Genomic DNA, 18,639 nt, shown 5'->3' on the forward strand with positions numbered 1-18,639 from the left:
TACTGGAACTGATGGCACGCGGTGTGGGCCTTCAACACTCTGAGCTAAGTGAACCTCCTTTCTTCATAAGTTCTAGGCCTAGGCATTTCCTTATAACAACAGTAAATGCATGGATACAATAACTGTGATCCCCGTGCAGTGAAATGACGTAGTGAAACTTATTCCTCTCATCTTGCTGAGACTCTGCACCCTTTGTCCAGCATTTCCCTTTCCTAACCCCCGTCCCTTCTCACACCCTGTTCCCCCAAACCCATGGTAACTGTCGTTTACTGCTCCAGAGGTTAGGTTTGGAAGCTTTCACATATGCGTTTGTGTCTCTGTGCCTGGGTGACTCCACCTGAGTGAGTCCACTTGAGTGAGCCCTTCAGGTCCAGCCACACTTTTGTCACCTCCATTGCTAGCCTTCCTGCCACTATCTTCTAAACTCTCATCCAAAATATATGCCAGTTTTTTCCAGACATTTAAAAGAGAGTCAAAGAAGCATAGTAATATGGTTTCAATTTAAAAAATTCCCTCCAGCTGTCATTGTTGAGCCGTACTCAATAGGCTTTACGTGTCAGTCTTTGGCTTGGAATATATGGTAATGATATTTTTAATAATGAATTAAGAATGAACAGTTAATTCATATTCATGTTCATAATGAATAATTTAAGACATGAATTGGAGCAGACATCTGCAGAGTGTGAAGGTGATGAAAAGCTGGCTTTCCGGATGCTGAGATTTAAGCATGAGTTAGCTAAGAACAAGGGTGACATAACACTTGAAGAAATTGCCTACATTCACAAAGATAGCCCATGGCAGTGCCAGGCCCAGCCCAGAAAGTCTGACCCTAGGGTCTACTCTGTGCTCTTCTCTAGTAATGCATCATGGGGAGTGTAGGGTCATAGTCTTCCAGGAGAGAAGTGGAAAGGGACTCGGCCTGGTGGACCCTAAGGATGCTCATCACTTATGCTAAGCATTGCTTAGATATCATTCAGTTCATTCTTGCCCCACCCTCCAAGACAGGTCTTATTGCCCTCATTTCACAGACAAAGGGAGCAGAAGCAGAGTGAAGGGACTGGTCGTGGGTCAGCAGCTGCTCAAAAAGAGAATGGGTGTGAGATTTAAACTGCAGTCTGCGTTCCCAGCTGGAGCCACGAGTTTCCATTACAAGTGCAGACTGGTTCTCAGGCAGATGTTTTGAGAAGGATGAGAATGGAGTCCATGTGAGCAAAGAGAAGAAAAAACCTTCCTAACCATTATAACCCCACAGCGTTTTGGTCATGTGACAGTTGAGCACAGCTGGGCGACAGCGGTGAGGCAGGATCTTCAGCTTTGGTGCTGCTGACATTTGAGGACAAAGAGTCCGGCTAGAGCTTAGGTGTTTATGTGCAAAGCATCTGAGAGGGTGGGCAGGTGTGCCTCACACCTGCTACTGACTGTAGTATGTGGGGCGGTGGGCTGTGTCCTGCCACCCGGCTAGCTTAACCCCTGAAATAACCACACGGAAATTGTATTAATTAAATTACTGTCTGGTCCATTAGTTCTAGCCTCTTATTGGCTAACTCTTTTTTTTTAATTTTATTGAGAAAAGGAAAAAAAAGTTTCAGCCTCCTCCCAGCCTCCCATTTCCCTCCCCCTCCTCCCACCCTTCTTCCCCTCCCCCCACTCCTCTCCCCCTCCCTCTCCAGTCCAAAGAGCAGTCAGGGTTCCCTGCCCTGTGGAAAGTCCAAGGTCCTCCCCCCTCCGTCCATGTCTAGGAAGGTGAACATCCAAACTGGATAGGCTCCCACAAAGCCAGAACATGAAGTAGGATCAAAACCCCGTGCCATTGTCCTTGGCTTCTCATCAGCCCTCATTGTTCGCCATGTTCAGAGAGTCCGGTTTTATCCCCTGCTTTTTCAGATAGTCCAGCTGTCCTTGGTGAGCTCCCAATAGATCAGCCCCACTGTCTCAGTGGGTGGGTGCACCCCTCGTGGTCCTGACTTCTCCATTAATATGTATCGCCACTTGACTGTGGTTTACCCGTATGCGTCTAACCAGCATCTGTCTCTGGCAGGAGAATCATGGCATCTGCCACACTTTCCTTCTTTTCAGCCTTCTGTTCTGTCTACTCTGCCCACTTAAGGGCTGCCCTATCAAAAGGTCAAGGCAGTCCCTTTATTCAACCAATAAAAGCAACACACAAACAGAAGATCCTCCTCCACCAACTGACTGTATCAGGAAGCATCTGGCCTCTTGCTGCACCCGAGGGACCTCACTAGTCTAAGTCACAACCCAAGTCACAAAGACCATCCTGAGGATCACTTATGGCTGTTCAAGAGGGACCAGCAGTCAGCTTCCATGGTTTTGAAATCATGGCTGCCGTGTTCCCTCATGTGCCTTCTCCTGGGATATAACAGATGCACCTCAGAGCTCCCAGAGCTCCCAAAGTTCTGGGGCAAATCTGTTAGGGTTGGGTTGTTCTGGGGTAGGACTTTAGAGTCTATGTTTATTTCACGTTCCCTGATGAGACCCATCAGACTCTGAGAACCACTGTTCTAGGATCTTCAACAGCCATCTGGGTTGGACATAGCCCAACTGTATTTCCTTTCTCTTTTGAGCACAGCCTGACTTCAGAAGGTAAACACTGTGTTTACTTTTCAAAGCTTTGTGCTTGCACTGATTGTGCAGGTGCAACAGGTGGGGGCCTATCAGGAAACAGCATCTATCCCATGTACTCCAAACAGAAAGAATGGATCCAGGGTCAGGTGGGATGGCTCAGTGGTTAAGACCAAAGTTTGGCTCCCCTGACCCACATCAGGTGGTGGACAACTTCCTATAACCTCAGCTCCAGGACATCCAGTGCCTCTGGACTCCTCCAACACCCCCCCCCCCCACACACACACACCATGCATATAGCTCCGGACCCTGCCACATATACAAGAGTCAAAATAATAAAAACAAATATTAAGGGACTTCTATCTTTTTCCAGTTGTCAGTCACATCCTGCATTCCACTGTCTCTCTGGTGGACTCCATCAGGGAAGTAGTTTCTAAAGGTTAGCTTCTCAGAGCACAGGGCATAGCAGACATTGGGAATGAATGGATGCTGGGCAGGTCTCTCCTGTATTTTCCTTGTGGTGCCCTTGACATAAGTCCTGAGCTGCCTCATGAGTGCATTGAGACATCAAGATGTTTAGCAAGGCCATTGGAAGCAGCTAACACTTTCTGCCCTTTGTATTCTGATATCTTACATAGGAAGGCAAAGTTCTACTTATGGTCTCTGCCTTTCAGATGGTCTGGGTGGACTGGGAAAAGACACAGTTTCTACAGCAGCCTTCTTAAGAATCTGATAGCACTCCAAGGGGCTGGGGGTACAGCGTGGGTTGGCTGCCGGAGGAGAGGATGGACTGCTTCAAGTGGTTTCCAAACCATAAGGAACACACAGTGCTTGGCGCTGGCTCAGGGAGACCTCCCTTTCCATCTATGGAACAATGAAAATGAAATCTCTTAATCCTTAGGAAAGAAAACAGAGAGGACAGGGGAAGCAGAAGGCAGAGGAGAAGTGTTTATCTTTGATGCCAGGCAAAGTGCTCTGTTGCTGCTGGCCCAGCTGGCGGGAGTTCAGGGTCTGTATTTACCTTTCTGTGGCTGTCGGGATATTTTCCTGAGCTTTCCGCAAGATCCTGTGTCAGAGAGCCCCTCCGTGTAAGATGATATTCCAGCTTGTTTAGGGCCACTGTGAGTCGACCAGCTGTTGCATAATCTCATGTGGAAGCCAGGAGGCAGAAGACAAACTTCTCACACTCTGGAAATGAGGAGGGGCTTCTAAGCAAAAGGCAAATCGGTGAGATGGCCTAGACTCTCCCGAAGTAGGTTCAAATAGTTAACTTTAATCTATTTTTTTTTTAAATTCTTCTTGGTAGAAAACTTTAATACAAAACTAAACTCAAACGAGGGTCCTGGGTCTTGACTGCCTTGTTATTTGAAGTCACAGGAGAGACCTACAGACTCTGGGCAGCTAGTTGAATTCTTCTCCATGAGTATTAATTTTCCTAAAGCTCTGCATCTCAGAATCATTCATTTCTCCTTGTGAGCCCTGAGTCTGTCCTGGAACCCCTTGTCCTGAAGTTTGGAGCCCTCATCCCAACACAGTCTTACTCATACAATACAGAAACAATGGAGAAGGATGGCGGCCCACGCATCACGACGTGATATTGGAGATCTAGAAGGAGGGGCTTTGTCATATTACTGTCCAAATGACACTATTGTTGACAGTGATAAACACCCTCATTGCCTCTCTGCTGCTGTGATAATACTGACCCAAAGCACCTTGGGGTTAAAAAGGTTTATATTAGCTTACAGTCCCTCCTGAAGGGAAGTCAGGACAGGAACCTGGAGGCAGGAACTGAAGCAGACACCAAGGAGGAAAAACTGCTTATTGGTTTGCTCCCTCTGGCTTGACCCTCCTTATGAAAAGGAGGGACATGTACCCAGGGGTAGCAATTAGCAATTAAGCAAAGGTCCCACAGACTTACCCACAGGCCAATCTGATAGAAATAATTTCTCAATTGATTTTCCTTTCCCCTGGGGTGTCTCTCAAGCTGAACTGAAGGTGACCACTAGACCCTGCATGGCCCTTACATCTCCAGTTTGCAGCACTAGGTGAGGTCCGTTGGAGGACAGTGAGAGATCAGGCATGTTTTGTGTCTTACTTCTTATCCTGGTGCAGCAAAAGGTAGCAAGAAGGTAAAGATGAAGGATAAGGATAAGTCTCTGACTTGTCCTCTGTCATCGGTCCCATTGGCTAGAACTCAGGCACATCCAGCTCAGAGAGAGAACAGGAAATGTAGTGTACCTGTGTCCAGGAAAATGAGGACAAAGGAGACACAACCAATCCTGCCATGTCTCCAGTGGTCCCTAAGTAGGTCAGTGCTTCAGGAGTCTTGTGTGCACAACCCTGGCTGGCCTGACCCCCGCGCACAGGTGTGAGAAAGATGAAGCGAGGAACTGCACCAAGCAACTCTAATTTGTCTTTATAAAACACAACCTTGTGCTCTCATAGTGCTTTGGGTTCTTCTCGTCCTTCTAATCGGTTTCTGGGAAGGACCAAAAAAAAAAAAAAAAAAAAGAGTCTTCCCACTTTTTTTCTTATTTGTTGTTAATTAGTAAAATAATTCATGCTCACTGTCAAGAAGAAAAACAAGGTGAAGAAGAATTGTGACTAGATAAATGTTACAAATACCCTTTTCCAGCATTTTTTGCTCATCTTTTGATTTCACTTAGATGAGCTCTTGAATATAAATGCTTTATATTTTAATATTGTAAACTTTATTAATTTTTGGATGTCTTCTCCTTCCCAGATCCAAAGTCATGAACACATTCCCATGTATTTCCTCCCAGTAGTTTCATGTGCATGTAGTTAAGGTTTTCAAACTCTCTGGGCTTTCTTTTTTATAAATAATGTGGCATAGATATATGATTTTGTTTATTTTATTAATTGGATGAGTAGCTAATAGTTTATCTTTTACTGAATAACATGTCATTTTCGGTTACTTGAAATGCTACTCACACCCTGTCTTAATGCTCTCATATACATGATGTATTAGTTTTCTGTTATGTCAAGCTATGCAAATTTAGTGGGTTCAAAGAACATAAGCTTATTATCTCATAGGTTCAGAGGTCAGAATTTGAAAAGGTGTTACTTGGCTGAAGTCAAGGTACAATACTCCTCCCGAAAGCTGTAGTGGGGGCTCTTCATTGAATTTTAAGCTGCTGCTTCCATTCCTTGGCTCTGCCCCAGGAGAAGACAACAGTGGGTGGGTCAAGTTTTTCTTAAGCTGTATCTCCCACAAGCCAGCTCTCAGGACTCCTTTTTGAGCTTATATTAATTGAATTACATTGATTGTACTTAGATAATCTCCCCCATTTCAATCAAAGTTAGCTAATTAACTCTGGATTGCAATCTTAATTTTTCCCTTGCCATGGGTGCCTTTCTCTTATTTGTAGGTTGAAGACCTAACTTCTAGTATCTGAGAAAGGGACTGAATTGGAGAACAGATCATTGAAAGAGATACTTAAGGTCAAAGGAGTTCATTTAAAGCCGTGTAGGTGGATTAAAATGTATTTAATCTGACTGGTGTCCTTATATGAAGAGTGTATTTGGACACCAGGGATGCATGTATACAGAGGCCAAGACTATAGGAAGCAGCAATGGGTGGGCCATGTTCAAGTCCGTAGAGATGCTTCAGGGACAATCGATCTTGGGTTTCCAGCTTCTGGAACTGTAACAATGAATTCTGTTGTCTAAAACTCCAAGTATGTTGCATTTTGCTATGGCAGCCCTAACCTGCCATGTAACATAGCAGCATCAGATGCGAGGAGTAAAGACACGGGGATGCATTTTGGGGAGCCCATTCTGCTTCCCTCATATTACTTGTAGGTTTTCTTTCTTACTCTTTTTAAAGCTACATTGTTGCGGGAGGTCCTTCCGCTCCTCCAGCCTATAGCTGCTGAGATACCAGCCCATTGGGGCGTGGTCTCTCTCCCTTTAAAAAAAGCGGCTACTTCCTTTCTCACTCTCTTCTCTTCCTGCTCCGTTTCTGGCGACTAGACTCCTTCCTGATTGCGCAGAGGGCTGTTGTCTGGGACGGTTATCTGTAAGTTTTTTTTCCTTTAAATAAATACCACCCTATTAATCATAATTCCAAACTGGTGTGGCATTGTTTGTGACTTACGCCTTCACTACATTACTAGGCGTTTGTAATTATCTGACTGGGAGAAACTCCTTTGCTGTTTGTTGCTTTCATTTATCCAGCATTTTCTTGTTTCTCTTTCTACTTGCATGCCCATGCTTACTGTAGCTCCATTCACAATGGCTAAGTGATACAAGTCAGCTGCGCTGACTTCCAGCAGGTCAAGAAGGGTATGGGAGTTATTCCCATAGTATGGCTCTTCTGAAAGCAGAGGGTATTTTATCCAGGGAGCCTGCATTCATACAGGAAAGCGCTCTCAGGGTGGGTTCAATCTTGAGCATGCCCTCTTAAGTGGCATGCTCAGTTTAAGGTCATAGTTCAAGAAGGAAAGATAGTAGACACATTGGGAAATACTTAGCTTGAGGTCACTGTGTATAATGTTCAAAGGGTTAAAATGGCATACACCTCTGAATATGCCTGCCTTATGTCATGAAGATGGCAGACAGGGACATCTCTGGACATGCTGAAGTCGGTATCTTAAAGATGGTAGAAAAGAATGCCTTTGGGTATATCTAGCTTTTGTCATAATATGTCCCTCTATTTCACAGAGAGACTTTCCTAGAGTAGAAGGTGGGTAAGAGAGCTTTGGGGGAATAAACAAAGAAGAATCTTTGGACTCGCTTATTTCTCCACTGACCCTTAAGCAACTGTTATTTGGGAATGAGCGTATGTTCAGAAAAAGTAGACACAGAGTGCTGGGAGGTAGCTCAGTTAGTAGAGCGCTTGCCCAATGTGTGTGCAGTACCAGCTCTGATCTCCAGCGCTTCATAAAACAGGTGGGTATGGTGAAGCATACTTAGATCCCAGTGCATGGAAACAAGAGGGTCAGAAGTTCAAGGTCATCTTGGGTTAAGTAGGGAGAATGAAGACTGTTCTTATTACCGACAAATGCGCATGGTGTGGTGGTGTACTTTTGAACTCTTGTCTCTTCTCTGAATCTGAAATGTATTAATTACATAAGGTACCATATAAAGCTATTATACATTAATACATAAAGGTATTCATTGCATAATAAAACAGAGGCCTAGGAAGGAAGTTTCCTTACTTGAGCAATATTGGTTTTTAAGCTTCGAAATAAGAGCTGAGACTCCAATTATTGACATTTTAGGATGTTGCTTTACCAGAGGTTATTGGGATATATAATTGACCATAAAATATTATATATTTATATGATAATAATGACATAGTTGTGTTTATGTGTGGGGAAGAGGGAGAGACTATCAGGAAAAAAATCATGAAATCTTTAATTTTTTTCAACTGCAGATGGAAGACCACTGCTGTTCCATAGACACAGAAGAAATGTTCTAACTTTAAAGTATTAGATCTGTTTGTCCGTCCATCCATCCATCCATCCATCCATCCATCCATCCATCCACCCACCCACCCACGCATATACCCACCCACCCACGTATCCATCCACCCACCCATGCATCCATCCATTCATCTACCCACCCACGCATCCACTCACCTACCCACCCACACTTCCCATCCATCCATCCATCCATCCATCCATCCATCCATCCATCCAAATGCTCATGTAAGAGCAGCCTGAGGATACTATCTGAATGAAAGTATTATGACATGATTTGCTGAGAAGTTTGGAGTTAATACTAGAGTTATATAGTTATAGAGTTATAGTGAGGAATCCTTGAAGGTCTCTGAGGAAGTAATAAAGAATAAGAAGTGATTCATGGGGAATAAGATAGATGCAGGGGATAAAGTCTACAGGTGATCTTTCATAGAAGTTTGAATGTATTTTTGCACATAATATGCTGAACTGGCTTCTGGCCCTTCCTGAGAAGGGATCAGACAAAACTGAGATGGGATGTAAGAGCCAGAACTGAACTCCTGAGAGAACAAGATATCTTATGTGATGTGTCTATTATACTTGCTGGAGAATAACAAACATTCTTGGTGTACTTTCCTTACTTTTTTCATAACAGTTTTCAAACTCATGTGCTTTGGAGAAGAATTCTTAGGAAAGGAACGGGCAGGACAAGCAGACATGGAGACATGTAGTTTTTACACATTTCTAGTTGTCCCAACAAATTCAACAGCTTGGTACATAGATTTGGCTTTATTGTTGAGGAGGAAGCATAGTGTGGAAAAGCAGAGGAACTGAGCACATGGGGGTCTGTTGCATGGTAACCTTCAAGAGTTCACACTAGGGAACATGGGACAAAAGAGTGCTCCCCAATTTTCAATAAGATCTAGAAGTTTCTTGCATATGCCCCTGTGCCTGGAGCCATATGGAGAACAGGTCTGTGGTGGTCCTTCCTTCCAGAGGATTAGGAAAAGTGGTAAGGCAAAGAGCGAGAGATTTCCAGTCACACATATCTGCTTACCAGCTGTGTGACCTGGACCCTGCCCTCCTCAAGGTCTCTGAGCTTTAGTTTTCTCAACTGGAAAATGAGGCTAATACCACCACCTGACTCACAGGATTATTCTGAGCACCAAATACAATAATGCATGTGAGAATTAATTTGCAGAGTGCCAACTACCGCTTAAATATTGAAAAGAAAGGTAACTTTTCCAATGTGATTTCCTTGAACTTTGAGCGCAAACACATAGCCCTTCTTCCAGAATCTTCCAGGGTCTTCTATCTAGAGGGGCTAATGTCCAGGAGAGAAAAAGAAACCATTCAGCCTTCATATCTGTGAATACTGAGGTGAAACATTCCAAGTCACACATCTCACGTCCAGTATCCTAATCTTATATTCTTTGTTTTGTTTTGAAATAAAACTCATTGACCTGTCCTATCGCTGAACTCTCCCATTGCTTTATGATATCACATCTGGACATTTAAAACACTGATTCCAAATTGTGTGGGTTAGAGAAGGTAGGTGAGGAGATGTGGCCCCAGGTGGAGCCTAATGAGATGAAAACTCCCCAGCTTTCTGAAACGTGGTAGACACACTGACCTTCCTATGGAGGATGCACCATTGCTTGTTGGCATTTAGGAACCACCCTTCTTTGTCCCCTGAAGTACCAGCCACATGCTGATCACCACCTCAGAACTGCAGGCTAAAGCCTCGTCACACTAGGTCTGAAGAACCCTTCACTGTCCAGGGAGGGGCTACGCTAGGAGAGGAACATGGGGGGGGGAAATACTAAGATTTTTCCTGGCAGGAAGATTTGTTTCTTGGGGAATGCAGGCAGTGAACACTGTGTTTGGTTCTCCCTGCTCAGCAACTGATAATTTCCCCTCTGCTGGAGGCGTGGGTTCAGTTAATGCTGGGTCTTTTTTGCCCATTAAATTGTTAAAACACAGAACGACAGCTATTTGCTGGTGAAGGATATTTATTTCAAGTCTTAAATCAATTTCAGCCTCTCTCCCCTTCTCCTCTTGCCTCCTCCTTGGAAACCCCTCCCTTTTGGAACTTGGGAAAATCCAATTTCCTTCCTGCCTTAATCTCTCTCCAGTTTTGCACAGGCTCACTCTGTCGGCACCTGCTCCCTCCAGCTGTGAGATTCCTTTTGGTAAAATACTTTGTGTCCTGCCAAGATGTGGATGGACAAGACCCCCATGGCCGCTTCCTGACTCTCTTAATGAACACAGTTGTTCTGTTCCACTGGGCCCCCAGGAGCTCTTCCATTCAATCTGTTAGCCAGCAGAAGTTTCCACAGTTGAAGAAAAGAGCCCTACCCTGAGCCCCCAAGCTCTTGTTCTTGAATGAGGAAAGCATCTGAAATCGAGCTCTCCCTGTGCTCTCCTAAGCACTTCGAACTTTACACACCAGCTCCTGTAACACAGGAATGTCAAGCTAAGCAAGAGAGACTCCAGACCTGCCACATTCCCAGCCTTGGGGCTAAACCATCGTTATTAATGACAGCAATCACCACCCAGAGCTCAAGTCATAAATAATAAGAGTCTTTCAGATGTCATGAGAACCGTCGAGAGCATTCATCATCTGCACACCTCTCAAAATAGCCACGGGAATGAACAGAAGATCCATTAGGGGTGTCTATCTCTGTTTCAAGGCTAATACTTTTATTTAAGAAAGAAAATACAAGTAGCATGAACTCCAGATGGTAGAGAGATATGTTTCAGCAAATAGAAATCTATAGTCAAGGATGTATGGAAAAGTAATTTTAAAAAATAATCTAAAAATTGAATTAGTTTCCTTATAGAAAGACTCCTCTGAGTTTTTAATCTACTAATATTCATCAAGAGTCTATGAGAAGTATATTTCCCCTAAGTATTTGCATGTCCCCTTCTGGTTTAGAATGTTATATCTTATAGGACTCTATACAGTGGCAGGCTGGAGCCATTCAGCAAAGTGGAACTCAGCGTTGGCCAATTTCCATGGTGTAAATAGTCCCATGGGGGATGATTTCAAAACCTGCTTAGCATGAAGTCACTGACTGTGGAGGACCTGGGGAAATTTGCGTGAACAGATCTCTGTGCTTGGTATATGGAGGTGGCCACTGTTGGGAGCAGGGTTGTGGTGATAGCTGGGAGGAAAACACTTCACTTTCTTGCAGAGGAAAATGGGGACTTGGTAGAAGTTGGTGGGTGATGGACTTGGTGATGAATAGAATAGACATCACAGGAACTTCCTGGTCCTTGGATAGTTTTCTTCTCTGACAGAGATGTGAACAGGCTTTCTGAAGCCAGCTTATGATGGACGGTGGACTTTCTGACATTGTTTTTGGGCTCTCTGCAGTGATCACAAGAGCCCCTCTAGGGCCGGTTCATCCTGACTTGGCTGCAATCTTACTGGTTCTTGTCTGTCCCAGGATTGCTGAATCATAGTCTCCTTACTATCTGTAACCTCATATTCAGCTAGGGAAGGGACAACTTTCCTTCCATCCTTTCTATCCAAGTAGTTAGCAGGTCTGACCCTGCCTTGCTTCCATGATCAGATGAGGTATGGTGTTATCACCATAGGCCAGGAGCACCCTGACCAACGTCCCCTTGGTTCCAAGTAGCACATTCTGGCTCCCTTTATTTGTGCAGGTGATTTGAAAACACAGGGACCTTAGATTTGTGTGTCAGTTGCATTTGGCATAGCGGACCACTTTCTTGCTACTTTTAAAAGAGCCATTTTCTTCTTCTGGGTTTTGAGATTACTCTCCCTGATTCTCCTACCTTCTTTTCCTAAAGTTTTAGCTCCATCCATTTTGCTTTTTTGTTTTATCAAAATGCTTGTATTCTTGAAGATCGTTTCTTCTTCCCACTTGCTTTCTCGGCCTTCTCTCTGGATGATCTAATCTATTATGATTTACGTACTATGCCTATTCTGATGAGCCACAAATTTCGAGTTTGAAGCCAAGCCTCCTGTCTTACATAATCAAAAATCCACTTGGCTTCTCCACCCGGACGCCTTACAAATCGCTCTTCTTCCACTGGAGTGGAAAAGAACTTGATGTCCCCTGTACCTTCCATCCTGTTTCTCCCTCACCTTCCTCATCTCAGCAAATAACATCTTTTGTCCGTTTTCTGTGCCCGAAATCTAGGAATAGGTCTTGACTCAGCTTTTGTGGTCTTCTCTTCTTGCCAATCTGTCAATGTCTTGGATGAATCAATCTTACTTTCCATTTTACCCCCTGAGGACCATTGCCATAGTGCTCTCCAGCTCTTCTAGTCTATCAGATTAATAATCTAATGCTTTTTAATCCACCGAGAAGAAAGGGCTAAGAAAGGAGTGGCAGCTTAATTACCCTTAATTACATTTTCCTTTATCCTTTCTCCAAGGAACCCCCCCCCCCCCCGCCAAGTGCCCTTCCTACCCAACAGATCCAAAGCGAATACTTGTTTAGCCAATGGATCCAAATTGGCTGGGCTCTTTTCACATGTTCCTCACACCCAGCCCCCATCTGTTATCTTTGCTGTCCATGATAATTTCTACTAATGAACAAAGGCAGTGGAAGGGTTTGGGGAGATAAGAAAATACTCATACTGACGCAAGTGCTTCAGTGAGAGTTGGGTTTATTCTCTTTATGACTTTGGGTGTCCGGAGTTCCTTTGGTTTTGTGTTGATTCTGTGTTCTTTGCTCTGTTCTGGGAAGTACTGAGTTTCAAGGAATTTCCCCTCATTGGAAGACAGAGCAACCAAGACCAAGTTTGTAATTAGAGGGATTCTGGACCACAGAGGCAGGGTGTCACAGTCATGTAGTTCTTTTAGATTAATTTCTATTAGGAAATGGATACAACCTAAAGCTCAGCTGCCCACAAGATCACTGCTGTGTTGAGAGAGGACATGCCCAGGTTTGGGGAGGGAATTAAAAATCTGGGGACCCTCTTCAGAAAAATTGTAATATTCCACATAAAAGTGAATCTTGAAGTTAAGATGAGAAAAGAATCACATCAAAAGTAAAAAGCTTATAAAATACCATCAATGTAACAGACTCAACAGTAAGATAAACACTTTGTGAATTCATAAGTGGATCTCCCTCTTTAATAGTGCTTTGTTTTCTCCACCTTAGGCTACAAAATATTGCTTTTTTAAAAAAATCCACCAATAATTCGATAATAGTTTCTGTACTTGAACTATAAAATAATCCCCTGTTCCTTGCTGTTCCTTGTTTGTTATTTGAAATCTACTTTAGGCTTTATTGATTTGTTAGTGCCTATGTGAGTTTATGGGCATCATGTGCACACAGGTGCCTTCAGAGGCCAGAGAGCCTTGGCTTCCTTAGAACTGTAGTTATAGGTGGTTGTAGGTGCTGGGAACCAAACTTGGGTCTTCTGCAAGAGCAGTAAGCACCTTTAATCCCTAAGTCATCTCTCTAACTCCTAAAATTTCTTTTTAAAAAATATTGATCATTTGATATATTTTCCATGATTTTTTGCAGTACTGAGAATATCTGTAAATCTTATAGTTTGGTAATGGCAATGCCATGACTTATTGGGTTTATTAAATACTGTGTTGGAGCCGGGCGGTGGTGGCGCACGCCTTTAATCCCAGCACTCGGGAGCCAGAGGCAGGTGGATCTCTGTGAGTTCGAGGCCAGCCTGGTCTACAAGAGCTAGTTCCAAGACAGGAACCAAAAGCTACAGAGAAACCCTGTCTCGAAAAATCAAAAAAAAAAATAGGTAAATACTGTGTTGGGGACTCTCCTGATGACTTGTCTTTCGTATATGAGGTTTTCATATATTTAAGGCATTTCTGTGGGTCAGAGAGATGGCCCAGCAGTTAAGAGCACTTGTTCTTGCAGAGGATCCAGGCTCAGTTACTAGCACCCACAAGGTAGTTACAATGTCCAGAACTTCTGTTCTAGGACATTCAACAGCCTTTTCAGATCTCTGTGGGAACCAGGCACACATGCGCTGCACTACATGGAGGCCAAACACGCTCCCATCCTTGCCAGCACTTGGCATCCCTGCCTCCTGATAGCAATTCTCCTGAGTGTAGCGAGGCATTGTTTTGAATCGTGTTTATCTAATGCTTAGAGGTGTTGAGCATCCTTTTTGTGGATTTATTAGTCACTTGTACATTGTTTTTTGGAGAGCTATTCATTAAAGTTTTTGGCTATCTTCTAATCAGCTTTTCTTTTGTTGCTGTTGATAAAGCCTTCTTGGCTGATTTTAAATGCTGCTTGAGACGATTGCACTCATTAACCAATTTGCTATTCGTGACCTTGTGGTTTTATGAGTTTTGTTATTATTCAATGCCAGTTGGATCAGCAAGAAATTAATCTTGTCCTTCTGTGTATCTATATAGCTTTCTTCTCTTTTAAAACTGAACCACCAAAGTCAAGCAAGATCCCACTTATGAGCCTTTTTGATGCATTCTTGTTTCTTGAACTATCTTCCACGTTTTGGCTACAATTCATTTGTCACTGTCAGAGTATTCTCTTTTGATTTCATGGAGACTGAGTGCATTGTATAACACGTTTACAATGATGTGTGTTGAGTTCTCAAATATGTGGTAAGAAAGAACCTTTTTATTTTGCTTAAGTATTGATGAGAACAGTCATAGAAACAACTGTGGATGAAGGAACCTCCTTAGATGTCAGAGCTTGATTCTTTCGTGTCCTGTGAAGATATGCAGCTTGGTACCACATAATGTGTTTATGTCACAGTTGGTCCTCTGGCACCTGTATACCACGACAATACAGTTGTCAGTAGAAGGAAGAAAGCCCATGTCTAGAAGTTATTCCTATAGCCACATAAATAGATATCCCATTGCAGAACTGGTTGTACCTTGGAGTCAGTTTTTTCTTGGCTAAATCACTCCAATGCTCACATTACCCTACAATAGGGGACTCAGAGAAAGTTGGAATGGAAAGAGACAGTGGTCCTAAGGCTTAAATATTGTTTCTTTTACAATTGATGCAAAATAAAGCCTACCATTGTTTTTTCTTACAGTTTATGCAAAAAGAGTCAACTGCTAGGGCTCTCAGTTTTAAAAGAGAAGAAAGCTAAGTGGTGGTGTTAGGAGAAGCCTGAAGCTTATGCTTGTCAGTTTCAGGACAAATAGGGCCAAGATGTAGGGTGGGTAAGTTGAGTCCTCTGTGTTTCAGGAATAGGGAGCAGCAATGATCTGGTTAATTTACCGTTTAAGAACCCAGGTTTCCGGTTCATCATGCAGGACATTGTCTAGCCTCGCTGTTCTTTGGCCGTCACATACCACATGCTTAGTGTTCCTGGAATGGCCCATCTTGGCTGGGGTCTATGGATTTCCTGGTAAGATGACAGCAAGCTGGGATATTTTTATTTTAGTATCTCACCATTCTTCACCTGCAACAAATGTCCCTTAATTGCTTCAGCATGAATCCCAGCTGACATCCTCCATTCCTAAGGGTCTCTCAATCTCAACCTTACAGTAAACTCAAGACATCCAAATGGCGCTGCCAGACATGGCAGCTGGAAGCCAGACATCACGGCCGACTGGAGCAATTAGCTGAGCTCCCATCCTGGGCAGGCCTCATTAGGGGCGTGCAGATGTCCACTGCTTGGGCTGCCTCCTCTCCCTAGGGCAGGCTGTCTCCCAGGTGAGGCTGACTGTCATCTGTGGGAGGAGTGTCCAAGCCCAGAGAGCTCCTCCTAATTTCAGAGCTGCTAATTGAAGCTGAGAGAGAACCGCAGAGACGCCAGTCCTTGCGGTCTGGTCCCAAAGGCTCTCTGGTTTCCCACGTATAATCACTGTCTGTACCGAGCTCTCCCCATCTGGGGGCAAGCCCAGCTGCCACAGCTCAATCGATTGTGAAGGGTGTCCAGGCCGAGTCATGCTGTTCATCTCCTGCTCAGCCCCCACCATGACTAAGTGGGAACATCTGGACAGGGGCAGGGCAGGGCTGGGGTGAGGAGGAGGCAAAGGGTTGGGGAGGATTAAACCTGCTCTGCTTTATGGGAAGATTTTTTTTCCTGCAATAATGTGTGTCTTCTCTTTCCATGTGGTAGGAGGTGGGGAAAGGAGAGCTTAATTCTAGCACAAACTGACAGAGGGCCCCAGATGCCAGCTGTTATTAGGACCTGCCATGCACTCTGCCAGAGAGAGAGTGTGTGTTTGCGACCCAGTCTCTAGGAAGGGTCACTCCCTGGAGTTTTAGGGGGCATAGCATGTGTGGCCACGGTGATCTAGTCCTGAATGTTAAGCATAAATTGAACCACAGAGCTTATAATGGTTTGGTTGCTCCCAATTCAGGCCTTCCTTGGGCTGACCATTTGGGCATAAGTAGTTTGAAAATGAAAGGGAGAAAGAAGAGAGCCAGGCGAGTGAACAAATAATCATGCGCATCATGGCTGAACGCTCCATTTTCCCAGGACCGAGAGATTCCTCAGGCGGTGGGATGCATAGTGTTGACTGGTAAAAGTCCCCAGCTAACCGGGGCAAATTGTGTAGTTGTGTGAATGGTTAGGAACACTGCTGTAGGAAGCTAGGCCACGTGAAGGCTCTCTTGAGTTCCCCGTGTAGAGACCATGCATGACTCAGAATTGTTCCGAAGGGATGGAGGGTACTACAGAATTTGTTCCCTGTCTTCTGCCTGCTACTGGTTGAAGACTGCTCTTTGATTTGCTAATTCTCTGATAGTTATAATTGGTTCTTCCATGAAGAAAGCATCCTCCAGTGGACCTAGAAAGGAGACAAAGGAAAACCAGTAATGGATATATTATTGTAGAAAGTGTCTTCAGTCTTTAGTCCAAATTTGAAAGCGGGAAGTCATGGAGGGTCCTGCTGGGAATGTGGTGTCTCCCTTGTACCTGTATTCCCTGGAGTTCTCAGTTCCCTGAGTTTCATTCCGGTTCCAGCTAGATTCTTCAGTCCACACATCTTGCATCCCTGACTAAGCTGCCTTAAAGATGCAGAGGGAGGAGTGAGAAGAGGAGGCAGTTGGTAGCTGTGTCTTCTAAATTAGATGGGCAAAAACCACGTAGAACCCGGAGACATGCAAGGGAACTGTCGATCATGTAGTCAATTCTGTTGTCCACAATCTGTAATGTGTCTATTGTGTAGCCGTAGGCTGGGGTCGACTAGACTCTGTTACAAGCAGAACAGTCGCCCTGTAAAGGTGATCACACTGCTCCTTGTATCATGGTTTGAATGTGGAGTGTCCCTGAGGCTGATTCATGTGTTGATTGATGACTTGGTTCTAAGTTGGTGATGCTATTTTGGGAAGGTATGAGAATCTTGGATGGGGGGGGGGTAAGCCTATCTATAGGAAGTAGGTCACTGGAGACATATTTTTGGGGGACTTTTTATTACTCTATCCTCTCCCTGTGTTTCCCTTCCTTCTTCCTGTTCACCCTGTCATAAGCTGCTCCTCTATGTCTTCTCATGACAGATTAAAAACTCTGAAATTAAGAGTCAAATAAATCCTTGCTTTCTGTAGTTGTTTCTGGAAGGCATTTCATTTGGAGATCAGAAAAGTAATTAAAACACCATGAAGCCTGTACAAATATCAGGCTAAATAACAAAGGGGGACTTGAGATTTCCAATGAGCAGACCTCAAAATAGAGAGATTGACCTGTTGAGGTAACCCCAGTGTGATCACAGGAGCCTTAACGTAGAGGGGTGTGGAAAGCAGGAGAAGCAGAAGATCAAAGATGTTGGGAGGTGTGTGTGTGTGTGTGTGTGTGTGTGGGGAGGGAGGGAGGAAGGGTGGGAGAGAGAGAGAGAGAACGAACTGTGGTAGAAATATCAGAGAGGTGAGGTGCAATGCTGCTAACTTTGAAGACGAAGGTCCTATAAGCAAGGGAATATGTAGAGCACCCAGAAGTCAGGAAAGACCAGGAAATGGTTTCTTTTCTAAAGCCTCCAGGAAGGAACACAGTTCTCACTTTTTATTTTTTAAATGTTTTTGTGAGTGCATATTAATAGAACAATGGGTTTGTTGTGACATTTCATACATGCCGACAATGTATTTTGGTTATATTCATCCCTCACTGCCTCTCTTGTCCCTCCCATACCTGTTGACTTCTTTCCTCTTCCAGTCTAGTTCTCTGCTACTTCATGCTTTAGTAGTCTTAATTTCCGATGGTGTCACACCTGCATACAATTCAGTGTCCTCACACTCCTCCCCCCCCATTCTCTTATCTTTTTTCCTCTCCTGTGGCTCCTTTCTTCCCAATTCATCCCACTCCTGCCTTCAAGTCCCCCCATTCTCTCTGGGTCTCTGGGACTCTACCTATCCCTCTATGTCTTCATTTGCTTAACATTCTATCATCTATTTATTGTCTGTCTGTCAATATCTATTTGTCTGTCTATCATCTATCATCTATCTATCTATCTATCTATCTATCTATCTATCTATCTATCTATCTATCACCTATCTATCTATCACCTATCTATCACCTATCTATCTATCTATCTATCTATCTATCTATCTATCTATCTATCTATCTATCATCTATCACCTATCTATCTATCTATCTATCATCTATCTATCACCTATCTATCTATCACCTATCTATCACCTATCTATCTATCTATCTATCTATCTATCTATCTATCTATCTATCTATCTATCTATCTATC

The sequence above is a fragment of the Microtus ochrogaster genome, linkage group LG4 (genome assembly GCF_000317375.1).
Source record: "Microtus ochrogaster isolate Prairie Vole_2 linkage group LG4, MicOch1.0, whole genome shotgun sequence".
Taxonomy (NCBI): domain Eukaryota; kingdom Metazoa; phylum Chordata; class Mammalia; order Rodentia; family Cricetidae; genus Microtus; species Microtus ochrogaster.